Raw genomic sequence first — 16,832 nt, forward strand, 5'->3', positions numbered from 1 at the left:
GCCATCAGTTTCAAATGTTTCTGTTGATTGTTTTCATATTTACTTCAATTTTGCTTATGTTGCTGTTTCTTGAGTCTTTTGTTTTTAAACATTGACTTTCTGCCAGAGAACACAGAGATTTGGCTTTTTGTCACATTTTTCACCCTTACTCCATACATAAAACTTGGCCCTCATTCCTTCCCAATACCATCTGTCCCTTCTAGCTCTGTCCCTTCTAGCTCTGTCATCTTACTGAAGAAGTTTCTAGAGCCTAGAGCCTTTGGACCTTCTCTGACTTGGTCTCCTTGTCATCCAGATCCTTTGTACATTTTCCCTGACATCTCCCTTTACCATCATCCTAGGGATTCCCTTTGCCTGTCTATTGATTTAGACTGCCTGTTTCCTGTATCCCTTGTTTTCTTTCTTCTTGGTTTACCACTTCATTTTTTGGTGGATCAAATCCTCTGGTAACTACGTGAGAAAAGATACATGAAAATATTTTTGTTTCGTTATGTTATTTATTTGCTTTTTGTGAAGTTGTATGCCTTTATTTTACCTGCATATTTGGTCGACAGTTTTGCAGGTTATATTTTTATAAACAGTTTTTATTTGATTAAAAATATTTCCTCTTTTCCTTGTTTGCTAAGAATTTTTTCATAAATAGGTGGGTTTTGAGGGGGTTGGGGTTTCTTTCTTTTTGATTGCTGCTTGGAGTTTATTTTCTACTTGATGCAAGGCACAGGGTTATAAGGTGTCAGGAAGGCTCTCATGTGGCTTGGGTAGTAAAGAGGGGGTTCTCTCAACCTTCTTTTTGGTGTTTCGCTGTTTTGATATTAAAGAACCCAACTGTTTCTGCTGGCTGTAGCCTGCTTCGTCTCAGGGAGGGGAGGGAAGAGAACGGGGAGGGCTCTTATGAGCCTAGCGCCTTGGGAGGAAGCCTGGAAGCTTATGGCGGCCACTCAGGATGAGACCAGGAGTTGGTTTTGCCAGGCTGCCGCCAGGCTGCTGCCTCCCCATGTCTTCCTGACCCAGGTCACAGGTGATCGTGCTGGTGGAGGTCTCGGGCGATTCCGGGTGCTCTGGGGACTCCAACACTGTGGCCATGAATGGGAGAGTGGACTTCCTGAAAAAGAAGCTAGCCCACCAGTGACCCGGGTCGGCTTTGGGGAGACCGGGTTGGGGGGATGGCTTCCCCAGGGTACCCCGCACTTCCGCAGCACCTGTTACTGGAAGTGGAGCCCGGGCGGCGCCGGCAGTAGTCGTGGGTGGCCACGAGCGAGCCGCTGGAGCGGGTGGCTGCCGTGGTTTTGCTTGTGCGCTGGTGGAAACCTCGGTGGCGACCCCTCGTGGACCTCGGTGCACGATCACAGGTGGCGGGGACCAGGATGCTAGGCCACGGAGCCCATTTGCAGAGGTGACCGCGAGCGACCACTCCACCACCCAGACACACGGGCCATGAAGAGATGTTGAAATTTATCAAATGCCTTATCTACGACTCTGGTTATAGAAAAATTTTTGCTCTCAGAACTTGAAAAGCTTGACTTCATTTTTTTTCTAGCTTTCTGGTGTTGTGATATTTGATCTGTATGTAATGTATTTTTTTTTTCTCTCCAGAAGCTTTTAGGATTTTTTTAATCCCTAATGTTCCAAAATTTCATAACGATATAGCTTCATGTGTTTTAACATTGGTTTCCTAGGTAAGGAAATGTTAAAATTGTGTGAGCTTCAAATAGATTTCTGGGACATTCCACTCTTTAGTGCCAACAGAAAAGCCTCAGAGCAAGGATCAAGAGGCATGCAGTATTGATTTGAGGTGAGATGTATGTGAACCTTGTTGGAGCCGGCAGATCTGGTTGCCATAGCAGTGACTGAAACAAGAGATCAGGAGGATCTGATGTGTTACTAAGAGGTGTCTGATACAGTGTGGGTCTTTTTGCTTCCATCATACTGAGCTTTTCACGAGCCCCTTTAGTCTACAAAATTATGTTGAGTTTTGGAAAATTTTCTCAAATTGCTTTTTGACAACTACCTGTCTTCATTTTCTGTTTTCACTTTCTGGAACACCTCTTAATCAGATTTTAGACTACCTAGATTCTTCCTGAAATCTTCTGTTTTCTGTTATTTCCATACTATGTCATACTGCCTGACTTTTGAAGAGATTTTCTCAGCCCCACCTTTTAATTCTTTGTATTTCTTCATTTCTACTCTCACTTAAATTTCTAAAGAATTTTTATTGTTGTTGTTTCCAAATATATGTATGTACACACAGACACACACACAGAAACGCACACAAACACACATTTCTGATCTTATTCAATGCTTACAGCATTTGTCTTCGAATTTTCTGAATATTAATTATAATTCATGTGTTGTTTTCTAGGTTTGCTTCTTCATAAAAATAAATTCTTTGTTTTATCTATGTTTTATCTTTTTCTTGACAGTTTTGATCTCTGTATTCCTGTTGGAGTTGTTCCCCAGGTGTTGCTGATTATCTGTAAGAGTGGGACTCTGAAAAGTTGATTGAACTCTGTCTGTGCATGGGTGAAACATTTAATTAAAGAGCTTCCAATGTCATTGTCTCAAAGACTTTTCCTCTTGGCTGGTCAGATTCCTTAGAGACTCTTATAATCTTTGACCCAGAGGGTATATGCTAGGCTGCATTGGAATCCAAATGGGGCAAACGGCTGAGAGCAGGACATTTAATATGCAAACTCTTATACATCTTCTTTTTCAGGTTAAGAACCCATTGTCAACTGGGTTTGGGGTCCTCAGCCACAGACTCTATATTTTACCTTCTCTAGAGAGTAACTCTGATCTTTTCACAAGAGGGAGAGGGAATCTTGGAAGCTAACTTTTTCTTAAACACAGTTGGAACCAACCACTCTAATTTTAATCCCACCTTCACACCATCTCTAGAGATACCTAGTGTGAGTAATTTCTGAGCCTTTGGAGGTTCTACATTATAAAATGAGTTACTTCTTAGCTCTCCTCACTATCAATTTAGGATTTAGCTTGTGGGGTCTGCTAAGTCATCTGTTTTCCAGCTTCCAAAAATTTGTGACTGAAATCTCTTCTACTGTTCTTACTGTGGAATTCTTTCCCAAATCTCTTTCTAGTGGAAAGTAAACATACACTTGAAGGTCTTCTCTTCCCCCAACTCTAACAAATAGAGATGCTGACTAAATTACGTATGAGGCAATTCTACTGTTCCTTATGTCTTGAAAAATTTAGGTCTCAGTGTGTTTGTAGCATAATAGAATTTGTGTCTCTTAATGTGTCAATTCTGGCTTTTTGGGGGTTTACAAAAGGCTACACAATTAGTACATTATATAACACCTCATTCATGAATTTTTACACCATTCAAGTACAATATAGTAGATCTGCAAATGCTTCAATTTATTTGATTTTATTCCTCTGCACTCAGTTTCTAGATTAGAGAAACAAGTTCCTGACAGGAATTTAGATAAAATAAAAATTAACATTCTGGTATCTATCTTGAGGCTGAAGAGATGTGGGGCCACATTCTATACACTTTTATATCTAAATGATAAAGAGAATTGATGTTCCAAATGATAACCTTAAGACATTTTAATACCTCTATGAAATAAAAATTATGTTTTATCTTTATGAGATGGAATCTTAAACATTTCAGAAAAGTTTTTAACAATAATAGTGGAATGTGAAGAGATTTCAGGTTAACTGCAATTCACCAGAATGCTAGATTCCCTCAAAGAAGTAAATAAACTAACAATTGTTCAGACTATTTAACTTAGGGATTAAAGAACCTGAGTCTATAGAATTGTAGGCTTGAGCCCACATTCAACAGTAGCAAACTTTTCCACTAAGAATCTGTTTTAGTAATTGCTTTACAGTTGTTGCCTCTAATGAAACTTGCAGAATCACAATGAATAACCGAAGCAGTCTTCTGTGGAAAATCAGTGCTTCACATGTCAATTAAAAAACAAAACAAAACAAAACAAAAAACCGAGAAAACATTTTTGAGACAGTTAGACTTTAATCTCTGAGCTCTGATGGATTCAAACTAGTGTGAAACAAAGTTTTTGTCACTGAGGGTGTTACAATTTAGTCAAGGAGAAAGACATCATACATAAGTATTACTATAAAGTAAGAGAGTACATGCCATGTTAGTGGTAGGGATGTTAATGGCTTTAGATGTAATATAAAGGAGGTAGGAAAACTGCATTCAAGGGGCAGGTGGATCCACTTAACCAGAGGTGAAATTAGTCAAGATGGTTCTTGCTTTTGTTTCTGAGCTCATCCTTAGGTCTTGGGTGGTAGGAACTCAGGGGAGTCATTTTGATGAAGCAAGTTGGAATATCATATATAATATATATATATACATATATATATAAAATATATAATATAATATAATAATAGATATTTCATATATGTTTGTGTATTAATCAGGTTTCTTCTGGTGACAGAAACACATTGTAAACTACTTTAAGCCAAAAAACATTCTACTGATCAATGTGATTGACAAGGTCAGTGATAAAATGGATCGGGTATGAATAGATCTAGATGCTCAGGTAATGTCATGAGGAATTTATTTCTCTCTGTCTCTTGGTTCTGCTTTACTCTATGTTGGCTTGATTTTTGGTGGTTTTCTCCACATGCTGTGAGTTATGAGCATCAACTTGAGTCTTATGTGGCTGGTATAGCTTTCCATTTCAGATTAGAGAACTTTCCTTCTTAGCACCCATATTTAGGAAGTGTCTGGGAGGAACTCTACTGGCCTGCTTTGTGGACCAGTCATGATGGACAGAGGATGACTGACTGAATATTAATTACATGGGAAGCAGAGCTTGAGTCTGGTACCTTAGACCATTTGGTCAACCTGACACCCTTTGTCTTAATCACCTGGGATAACGAAAGAGCAGTTTCTCAGTGGAAAGGAGCACTGGAAAGGGGGAGTCAAGAAGTGTTGTTACAGACCTGAAATTACTCATTTTAGCTTAATTTATGCCAATCAACTGTTAAACATGGCTATTCCTTGAGTTTCAGGTTGTATATAGCAAGAGTCACTGACTTTAGACATAGGTGAAAGAATGGACAGTTGCAGCTGGGGATGTCACATATGTTAGATATGAATTATCCCATCTTTCAGGTATTTCCAATCATCAAAGATCCCACTCTTGAGAATATGTTATTCCTTGGGGACCCAGCTCCTATCATGACCATTAACACATCTGGCACTCACAATGATAATGTGCTTTTGAAGATTATGAAGACTATGCATGTTCAATAGGACCTCAAGATTCTTTTTAGGTTCTTTTGCTCATGGTTCCTAGTAGTCTTCACACTTCTTTTCTTTTTCAGTGGATTCAGAAGCATAGGGAATTGTACTTACTAAAGTCCCATCTGTAAGACCTTGGTAGACTGAGAGGAAGAACCAAATCTTCTTAATCCCATGTGAGAAGGAAAGAAATACTCATGGAGAGAGGAATGCTAGTTGTTTGAAGTCCAGGCAAAATACTGAGGCCTTGAGACATCCAAGAATTGAAAGAGTAGGGAAAACTTCAAGGCCCCAGGACAAGGAAAACCTTGATAACTGTTGTAGCTTTTCAGATTTGGGTTTTTAGGTAGTTTAGGCACATATGAAAGAATGAGAATGAGAGAAAGAGAGAAAGCAAGAGAGAGAGAGAGAGGCAATGATTGGGAAATCATGGAAGGTAGACCAATGGTATGGGTAGATAAATGTTGGGCATCATAAATACTGCCTAGGCCTCATCTTGCTGTTTAGTAGCAAATGTCTTGAGCAATATGTTAAGAAAGTTTCAGAAGCTGCAGGGAGGAAGGCTATAATTAGTTCAAAAGATCAGCCAGGGGCTTGAGCATGGTAGGAGATGTACAGGCCCAATTATTCTTTCTAGGCCACTTGGTAGAATAGTCTAAGTAAATACCCAAAGCTCAAACCTAAACACAAATATTTAGACTGCTGCATGAAACAGGAAATCAGAATTACAAAATGCTTTAATCTGTCAAATACTTTAAGAATTAAACTGAGAAACACATTAGTGGACTCCTAAAGATGGTTGGTTAGAGATGGGGCTTGGGGAAACCCAGGAGAAACACATTGAAAAGATTATGTCAATAGCTTCAAAAATCACCTGTGAGTTTTGGGGTAAGAATTTGTGCTTAGTAACCAGACAAATGCAAGGACGATTGGAGCAGACTACTAATTAGCAATCAGTCATTGCCTAATGTTAGTGTGCTTGTCAGTTTCAGTTGCCACTCAATCAACTTAAGGATGCTACTTTATATATGAAATAACACAAAGTTTCCAAGCACCTCTAAAAGGGCTGTCCTTCATTCAGCAATCAAATATTTATAGAACATCTACTATAAGCCAGGTGTGCTAGGCTCTGGGATATAAAACTGTTTATGATACACTTCTTCTCTATATGGAGTTACACATGTAATAAATGCCAAAATAACCCAACAGCCACAGAGCTATAAGAACAGAGAGAAAGGAGAGATTCATCCTGCCTCAAAATTTAGGGAACACTTCACAAAGGAGGTAACATTTGAGACAGGCTTTTAAGGGTTGACTAAATGTTGTTGGCTTCACCTATGTGCTTTATCATTAAAAAAATTTTTTGAGCTCCTTTATAGATAAGGTATAACAAAGAGCTAAACAAAGGAAGACTGGGATAAAAAAGAGTTTACTTAGTTTAGCTGAGTGGAGAACATCAAAGGAAGAGACAAAAAGCTTTGAGTAAATGGAATGATCTAATTATATATTGCGTGGTGCCAGCTTCTCTTCCTTTTTTATTATTATTGTAGTAAGAACACAATATGAGATCGATCCTTTTCACACATTTTTAAGTGTACAATACAGTATTGTTAACTATAGGCACAATGTTGTACAGCAGGTCTCTAGTATTTACTCATTTTGCACATCGAAAACCTTATACCCTTTGTAAAGTAACTCTCCATTTCCCTCTCCCTCCAGACCTTGGCAATCCCTATTCTACTCTCTGTTTCTTGGAGTTTAACTATTTTAGACACCTCATATAAATGAAATCATGTGATATTTGTCCATCTGTGATTAATTTATTTCACTTAGCAAAATGTCCTCCAGGCAAACCCATGTTGTTGCATACAGCAGGATCGCAGCCTTTTTTTAAGGCCAAGTGATGTTCTATTGTATGTATATACCACATTTTCTTTATCCATTCATCCACTAATGAACTTTTAAGATGTTTTCCTAGCTTGGCTATTGTGAATAATGGTGCAGTGAACATGAGAGTATAGATATCTCTTCCAGATCCTGATTTTAATTCTTTTGAATGAAATTGCTGGATCTCATGATAGTTCTTTTTAATTTCTTGAGAAACCTCCCTACTGTTTTTCAAAGTGGCTGCACCATTTTGCCATCCCACCAACAGTATACAAGGTTTCAACTTTTCCACATCACCACCAGTGCTTAATTTTTTTTTTTTTTTGATAATAGCCATCCTAATTGATGTGAGGTAGTATCTCATTATGGTTTTGATCATCTCCCTGTTGATTAGTGATGCTGAGAATCTTTTCAGATCCTTGTTGGCCATTTGTATGTCTTCTTTGGAGAAATGTCTATTCAAATTCTTTTGCACATTTTTTGATTGAGATATTTGTTTTTTGTTTGTTTTTGCTATTGAGTTGTAGGAGTTCATTATATATTTTGGATATTAATTCTTTATGAATATATGGTTTGCAATTATTTCCTCCCATTCTGTGGGATGCATTTTTACTCTGTTAATTAATTCCTTTAATCACAAGGATTTTTGGTTTAATGTAGTCCCACTTGTCTATTTTTGCTTTTGTTGCTTGTGCTTTTGGTCATGGCCTGCATGTGCTTTAATTTAATTGCCAAATATTTATTGCATATTTACTAAGCATAATCCAGAGATCCAAATAAAGACCTGGAGGTGGTAGAAGCAAACCCATGTTTCTCAGTAAAAAGTATCATAGTCCTTACGTAAAATTGAATTCCAAAGGAAATGGCAATCTTTATTTTGAAGCTATGTAGCCAAGTGGTAAAAAGTGCAATTCTGGAGCCAATCTGCCTAGATTTCTTAGACAATTTACTGTGTCTCAGTTTCTTCATCTGTAATATGGGATAATAATATTACCTACATACCAGGGTTATTGGGAATATTAAATGAGTTAATGCATGCTGAATTCAATATTCCTTGGCACATAACACTCAATAAATGTTAGCTAATATTATTACTCTTTTTTGAAGACCAATAACTAGGCTGTATTAAGATCTTTATTCAGGCTCTATTTTATCAGGTGTCATAAATTTCCAGACCCTTGCAGGTTTAGGCATCCTGGTTAATCAGATGTGAGATCTGAGTGGGAACATTGGTATATCACTGATGATGAGATTTGCTTATTTTATCCATAAAGAAAACCTAATTTAAATGCTTTCTTAAACCACCAGATGCTGTTTTTGACCACCAATGGCAATCTTCTCTCATTTTTATTCTTTTTTTAAAAAAAAATTTAGGTCTAATTAACATATAGCAAAATGCACAGCTCTTAAGTATGCAGCTTGATGGGGGTTTTTTTACATATGGGTGTACCCATGTAACCATCACCCAGGTCAAGATATTGAATATTTCTATAACCCTAGAAAGTTCCAAGGCCACCCTTAACTGGTGTTTTTAGAACACTGATTGCCTGGCCACCAAGGAGCTTGTTTTCTCTTAGTTTTCATCTTAAGATGCACACCATGCTGCTTTAGATGACATCTGCTGTCTCATCAAAACTTTCTACCTCATGGCCCTTTCACTTAGGACATACGTGCCTTTTGGCTGATAAATAAATAAGGTTTATTTCATACAATGTTAAAAACTAATACTTAAGTTATCATTTTTCCTTAGATAATATTTTAAATAAAACCTTCTATGCTTTAATTTGCAGAAATGATTAATGGTAGGAATTTTAATTACCATGGTATTGTTTTGGTATTGTTTTTGCACCAGAGGTCTGTCATACTCCTAAAGCTACGTCAACTTTGTGGTCATATACACCGCTGGCATCAGTCTGACTGATTCAGCTGGCACAGTGCAATCAGGAATCTAAAGGTGGGGTCAGCAGATTTTTTTCTGTGAAGGGCCAGACTATAGAGCTTTTTTGGTTTTGTGTGCTATAGAGTTTCTGTCAAGACTTCTCTGTCATAACTCATCAACTGCTGTTCTAGGGCAAAAGCTACCACAGGCAGGAGTCTAAAGTAGGGTGTAGCTGTGTTCCAATAAAACTTTGCTCATAAAAACAGGCACTCACTGCAGTCTGCCCACCCCTTGTCTGAGCTTGGCCTGATAACTATGCAGGAAAAACGGATGTGGGGCGTGAGGACGGCCGTGTCCCAGGCTTCGGTTGAGCCCCTGGGACGTGCCCCGCTAAGTGTGGGTCCTTGGTTTTGTGCAGGAAAGAATTCAAGAGCCAGCCACAGTTGCGTAAAGGTAGATTTATGTAGAGAGATACATTGAAAGGCAAGAGAAAGGCCACGAGGTGTGGGGGTTGGGTGACCAGATTAAAAGTAGGTACACTCCATAGACAAGAGTGTGAGCCCGTCTCCGAAGAGGGAGAGAGAGAGGGCGGCAGCTGTGAGGGGCAGTGTTGCCCGTGGGCTCAGTAGCTTCATATGTTAATAAGTGGAAGGACCAGTCAAACTAGCCTGCGGAAGGGGCTGGGATTCCCAGGAAGTTGGCCATTTCCCACTCTTTGACCTTTTGTGGCTAGCCTTGGGGCTGTCATGGTGCCTGTGGGCATGTTATATACCAAGCCAATATATTACAATGGGCGTATAATGAAACTCAAGGTCTATTAGAAGTTAAATCTCCCACAATCTTGAGCCTCAAGGCCTACTGGGGGTTGAATCTTTCACCATTTTGATGTTAATTGCTGTAGCATTCCTTGAATGGGTGGGCTCTGCCCCCTTCCTGTATAAATAACAGCTCTGTGACCTTGGGGGAAGTCACTTAAAGTTTTTTTTCTTCATCAGTGAATGAGGATGTTGCTACCATCTCAGCTAACATATAAATATGAGAAGAAAGGATCAGATTAGACAATTTTCATAAAATCACTTTATAAAATGCTTAATGCCAGAGTAATTAGTTAATAACAATACATAAACATGGAGGCTTAACCAACTAATATTGGGTCTCCTGGAAAACTACCACCTTTGTTTTCTTTTTTTCTCTCCCTCCACCCCATTCCCTACCTGTTAATCCCTGTTCATAATGCCTCAAACACACACATACACACACAAATACCACACCACTAGAACTCTGTTCTCACCTGCTCCATCTGCACCCTGGGGCCGCCTTTTCCCACTCACACCCACCAGGCTTGATTGTTCCTCTTCAGATTAGACCACCAACTACAGAGTACATATCATGACTGGCCCAACTTTCTTCCTACAAGGGGTGATTTGTGGATAAATAGCTTGTTCCAAAATGCCCTTGGAGCATCTTACAAGAAGAGACTAAAAAATCAAATGGAGTTTATGATTCTAAGTATATAAAATTACTTTTGAGAAATTCACTTATAGCCCAAAACAACAAACTCTGGGAAACTAGGAGAAGTTCAGGGTTAGAGGATGCTGTGTGAAACCACTTGCCCACATAGAGTCGCATTTACAGAGGGGAAGCCATTGACAGCGTAGATAGGCAGGTGGGCTAGGGAGAAAGACTGAGTCTAGACCCAGCATACCTGTGCCAGTTGCTAAAATGTACAAATTAAAAGAAATAGTGGGTTTGTGGCAGTGGTGTGCTAGTAAACCAGCTCCCTAGGGGAAAGCAGGAAAGCAAGCCAGCCCTGTTTGTAGCACTTCTCAATTTCCATGGTGTAAATACTCCACCAGGGGTGATATCAGGCTACCAATGGATTAGCAACCAGCTCATAGAATTGTTAACTCTTTCACAATCACTAGCACTGACACCTCCCTGGATCCACAGTTTCAACTAACAGGCAGATTAGGTAAAATAAAACAGTTTACCTGTAATAATCCTTAGAGGAGTGAAAGCCCTTCAGTTTTCTAACTCAGACCAGGTAAGTTTACAGGCAGAACATTTTCTCCATTTCTTCATCCTTGGTCCTAAGAAAATGCATAGATACTAAGCTCTTCCTCTGAATGAAATAGTATAACTAGTTAGCAAATTATTCCATCTATACACACACACACACACACACACACAAACCTCACTACGTTCTTCATGAGCTAATGTCTGCTTTCTCCCCCAAGTTATGCGCTCTGTATGTTCTTTGTACATATTAGGAGGATTTTTGACGGAACTTTTGGTCCTTGCTTATTTGAAATACAGTCCTCAGATAAGCAGCACCACTTCACCTGAGAGCATTTTAGAAAGCAAAGTTTCAGGTTGTACTCCTGATCTAATGAATCAGCTCTTTAACGAGATCTGAATGTGCATTAAAGTTTGGAAAGATCTGCTCTGTGCTTCGTTCAATTTACACTTAGGAGCTAGACATAAACCTTGATGAAATTTGCTATTTACCAGACCACGAAAATAATAATCAGTCTCGTCTCTATATAATGATGTTTTGAAAAATTCTATGTAGATTTTTCTTCACTTAAGACATAAAATACAATTCCAGAATTAGTCTGATTTTAAACACAGAAGAAAACTGTCCTTTGCAGAATCATGGCAGTAAACTCTTAGGTAACTACCAAAAATAAGGTAAATTGGAGAGATGGTCTTGTCTTGGTTCAAATCTTCCCCTTCAGCCTTATGTTTGTTATTTAATTACATGCTGTGATAGAAAGAATAGTGCCCCTCCCCCAAGATGGCCATGGCCTAATCCCTAAAACCTGTCGATACGTAACCTTCCATGGCAAAGGGAACTTCACAGATGGAATTAATTAAGGATCTTGAGCTGGGAGAGTATCCAGGTGTTGCCCAATGAAGTCACAAGGTCTTAAACGGGAAAGAGGAAGGCAGGAGAGTCAGAGGAGCTATGATGGCAGAGGCCCGGGCAGGGGCAGGGGGCCTCTAGAAAGTGAACGCGGAAAAACGACAATTCTCTGCCAGAACAGCCATGATCCTGCTAACACCTTGATTTCAGCTCAGTGAAACCCATTTCAGACTTCCGACCTCCAGAACTGTAAGATAACAAATTTTGTTGTTTTAAGCCTTAAATGCGTGGTAATTTGTTAAGAACCCAAAACATATGCCTGTCTCCCAATCAGGCTGAGCATTTCAAAAGGATGACACTATATTCTCTATAATTTGGTTGACTGCAGTGCCTTTCTAGTAGGTTTGTCATAAAGGTTTGGGGAAGAAATGAGTGAATGCTGTGGTGATCCATTCTCCTACAGTGCAGCTAAACCTGATCTCATACTCTCACTACTTAAAGCCTTTCAGTGGTTGTCCATTCTCTTAAAATAAACATAAGCCTTACCACGGCTACAAGGCCTGCGAGGCCTGCATGGCCAGACTCGTGCCCACTGAGCTAGCCCAGCCTCCAGCCCTCAGCACTCACTCCCAGCTACACTGGCTGTTGTTCATGTTTCAATTCCTCCCCTCCCCCTCCAGCTCTCCATGTACACGATTAAACCCTATTTCTTCCTTCAGAGCTCCCTCAAATATTACTTCCTCCAGGGAGCTTATCCTTTGCTTTATAGATTGAATTCCTTTCTTTCATAGGACTTACTTCCATTTGTAAATATAAAGAGATCTGTCTCCAGTATGAGATTCTAAGCTCTATGAGAGCACAGCCCACGGTCTATTCTGTATTTCAGTGTCTGTAGAGAGCAGGGAACCCCACCCCCACCCCCCACTTGCCCCTCCTCCACTATACCTACCCCTACACACCACTACCTGGAGTCTTTTCTTTCAGAGGCTTATCAAGCGGTACAGCGCGGGATATATGAAGCCTTGAGGCATTACCAACAAATCCTACTTTGCGGGCACCAACACTAAATTTACTGTGTCACGTCAGGCACTGAGAAAGTTGTGTTCCCTCAAACCTCATTCTATCAAGGAGCTCTCACTTCTCCCCAGTCAAAATCAATGATGTTTGAGTGGTCTTCAGTCCCCCTTAATATTAAGTGTTCTTCAAATTCAAACACAGTGCTTTGCCTTAAAGAAGCTGGGCATCAGGTCCTCCTGGGCTGTGAGGTTGTCAGGAGGGAGAAAGGGTATGAAAAAAATCCCAAAGATATATTACTTTACATTCACACCTCGTGTGTTACCATCATTTAATATTATAATCGAATAGATGCGTGAGTATGGGCTCAAAGAGTTTAGACCATGTAATAAAAACTGTGCTTAAGTAGCCCAACTTACATTTCAAGCAGCCTTATAGTTTTGCTCAAGCAAAAGCAAGTTCATTTCCCTACCCAATAAAGGGCTTGCACCCTCAGAGGAAGATAGACAGGACTCCTGTACTGACCACCTGTGGAGCAATAGCTTTGAGTAATTACCTTCTCCTAAGGTGAAAGAGCTCATATAAGTGATTTTTTTTTCCAGGGCTTCAGTTTACTAAAGATTCTGATCTCACTTATCAAATGCTTAATAGAGTGATAAAGTACACAGTCTGTTTAAATCCTGTCAATGTTCTACACACAGTAGGGTTTTACAGTTTTACTAAGTGATGGAGAGTGATTTTTAACCAATTTCTTATCATTATAAGTGCCCATTAGCATCCATTAATATAAAAGTTAATTAGTTGTGGGGGTTTTTTTTTTTTTAAATACCACTCCCATCTGCTTGAAAATCTTACCCTTCCACCCAAAGTATTTTGAGTGCTTGCTTTAGATCTTAGCAGTGTTAGATGTAGAAAAGGAAATTCCATTCTCAGTGAATTAAGTGCGTAATGGAAAAACTACATTAGTATGAAGTTTATCAGTAGATAAAAGAGAACACGTCTTAAAAGAAACAATAAGGGTAAAATCAAAATCAAAATCAAGAAAATGAATTCTACTAGTCTTACACTTGATTTTCACCATTTAAAAATATGGGCCCCTAGATGTTTCTAAATATTTGGAATAAGAAATGCTCAATAAATAACACCTATGAATGATATTTAGTGTTCTAAGATTGGTATCTTGAACTTGAAGCTACAAAGAAGTTGATTGTATGGTCCCTTAGCTTTCCCTAACTAACCCAGCTATAAGCAAAACAGAGACACTTTCTCAAAGTTGAGCAGTGAAGAAAAAATAAACACATTTGCTTATGCATTATCCAATTTTAAAGTAACTTTTTAAAGAAGCTGTTTGTAGTTGTGTACTTGGCAAAATATTAAAGGGCAATTTGCCAGTAGCTATTAGAATTTAAAATTTCATTTCTAAGAATTCTAAAGGATAATTTGCACAAGTATATAAAAACATACGAACACCTTCTGCTTTGTAAAACACTAATAATCTCATTGCCTAATAAGAAATCTATTAAGCAAATTGCAGTGGGGCACCATCAACAGCTGTTTGGAAATACCAAGTTATTAACACAAATAATAGCCATGCTACATTATGCTGTGATAAAACACTGTGTAACAGTATTTATAGCTTTAAGTGTTTATTTTTGCATTGAAGTCTAGAATGATATGATAAACTATTAATAGTGAATATATCTAGAAAATGGGATTGGGGAAGGAGGCAATATTATCACTTTCTATTTTTATAGAAATAGGTTTTATTTTTAATTCACTAACAAAAGTATAAATGTCTTTTACCTTATTTGCATGTGGAAATATGTTTTCAGTTCTTTTGTGCAAATACCTGAGAGTGGAACTGGTGACTAATGACATTCCCACCTGCAATATTCAGATGTGATGCTACTTGATGCTATTGTAAGTGATACACACTGTTTTTCGTTTCTGTTCCCAATTGTTGGCTGCTAGTATGTAAAAGTACAATTGATTATTATAAATTGATCTTGCTAACCACATTTATTCTAGTGGCTATATCCTTAGGATTTTCTATCTACATGATCGTGTTGTCTAGGAATATAGTTTTACTACTTCCTTTCTAATCTATGTGCTTTTTACTTTTTCTTGCCTTATTGCCTGGCTGGAATCTTTTATACAGGGTTAAAAAGAAGGTATGTTCTTGTCTGGTTTCTAGTCTTAGAGGGAAAGAAACTTAATATTTTACCATTAAACGTGATGTTAGCTGTAGGTTCTTCATGGCTGCCATTTATCAGGTTGAAGAAATTCCCTTCTGTTTCTATCACTGAGAGCTTTTTTTTATTTTTTAATCATGTTAGGAATTAAGTTTTGTCAAATTCATTTTGTACATCTACTAATCTTATCATATGGTATTTTTCATCCTTTTAATATATAATGAAATGCATGAATTTTTGAATGATAACCCAAACTTGCATTCTTGAAATAAACACCTCATTTTTCATTTGTGGCTGGATGCAAAGTATATGTTGCTGGATTCAATTTCTATTATCTATCCCCTAGTTTTAGTGAAAAATAATTAACATATAACATCATATTAATTTAAGGTGTACAGGATAATGATTTCATATTATCTTGTGAAATGATTACAATTAATATAGTTAACATTCATCACCTCACATTTTTATACATTTTTTGTGATAAGAACTTAAGATTACTCTTTTAGCAACTTTCAAATACACACACAATATTGTTAATTGTATTTATTGCCATTACATTCCCAGAAATGTTTTTTCTGATTATATTCTATTATAGGTTATTAGAAAATATTGAATATAGTTCTCTGAGCTATAAAGTAAATCCTTGTTGCTTACTATTTTATGTATAGTAGTTTGTATCTGTTAATCCCATACTCCTAATTTGTCCCTCATCCCCTTCTGGTAAACATAAGTTTATTTTCTATGTCTGTGAGTCTGTTAGAATTTTGTATATAGATTCACTTGTATTTTTATGATTCCACATAGAAGTGACATCATGTAAAATTTATCTTTCTCTATCTGACTTAACTCTACTAACTATAGTATTTTCTAGGTCCATCCACATTGCTGCAAATGTCAGTAATTCATTCTTTTTTATGTCTGAGTAGTAATCCATTGTATATAAATACCCTATCTTAAGCTAATCATCTGTTGATATGCATTTGGGTTGTTTCCATGTTTTGGCTATTGTAAATAGTGATGCTATGAACTTTAGAGTGCATGTTATCTTTTCGAATTAGAGGGTTTTTTTCAGATATATACCCAGGAGTGGAATTACTGGATCATATGTGAGTTCTATTTTTATTTTTTTAAGGAACTTTTGTACTGTTCCCATAGTGGCTACACCAATTTACATTCCCACAACAATGTAGGAAGTTCCCTTTTCTCCACACTCTCTCCAGCATTTATTATTTGTAAACTTTTTGATTATAGCCATTCTGACAGGTATGAGTTGATACCTCTTTGTGGTATTGATGTGAATTTCTCTAATAATTGGTAGTGTTGAACATCTTTTCATGTGCCTGTTGACCATCTGTATGTCTTCTTTGGAAAAAAAAAATGTCCATTTAGGTCTTCTGCCAATTTTTCAATTGATTTCTTTTTTCTTTATTGTTGAGTTATATAAGCTGTTTGAAATTTTGGACATTATCCTCTTGTCAGTTTCATCATTTAAAATATTTTATCCCATTTTGTAGGTTCTTTTTATTTTGTTGATGGCTTCCTTTGCTGTGTAAAAGCTTTTAAGTTTGATTAGGTTCCATTTATTTATTTTTGCTTTTATTTCTTTTGCCTTGAGAGACAGATCTAAGAAAATATTGCTACAGATTATGTCAGAATATTTTGCCTATGTTCTCTTCTAGGAGTTTTGTGGTTTCATGTCTTACATTCAACTCTTTAAACCATTACGGATTTATTTTGGTATATGGTGTGCAGGAG

The 16,832-nt window shown here is 37.7% G+C and overlaps 1 long non-coding RNA gene across 3 annotated transcripts in view; it reads left to right on the plus strand.

Annotated features, from left to right (window-relative positions):
- Positions 1-16,832, plus strand: part of LOC135321132 (uncharacterized) — a 121,683-nt gene that overhangs the window by 39,033 nt on the left and 65,818 nt on the right. Inside the window, exon 4 of one of the 3 annotated variants that reach the window (XR_010380586.1) lies at positions 2,421-2,872. The exons of the other annotated variants lie outside the window; for them this stretch is intronic. This is a non-coding gene — a long non-coding RNA (uncharacterized LOC135321132). Of the gene's footprint in view, positions 1-2,420; positions 2,873-16,832 lie in introns of those variants that run through there. 3 annotated transcript variants of the gene reach the window in all.

Source organism: Camelus dromedarius, chromosome 4, assembly GCF_036321535.1.
Source record: "Camelus dromedarius isolate mCamDro1 chromosome 4, mCamDro1.pat, whole genome shotgun sequence".
Lineage (NCBI taxonomy): Eukaryota > Metazoa > Chordata > Mammalia > Artiodactyla > Camelidae > Camelus > Camelus dromedarius.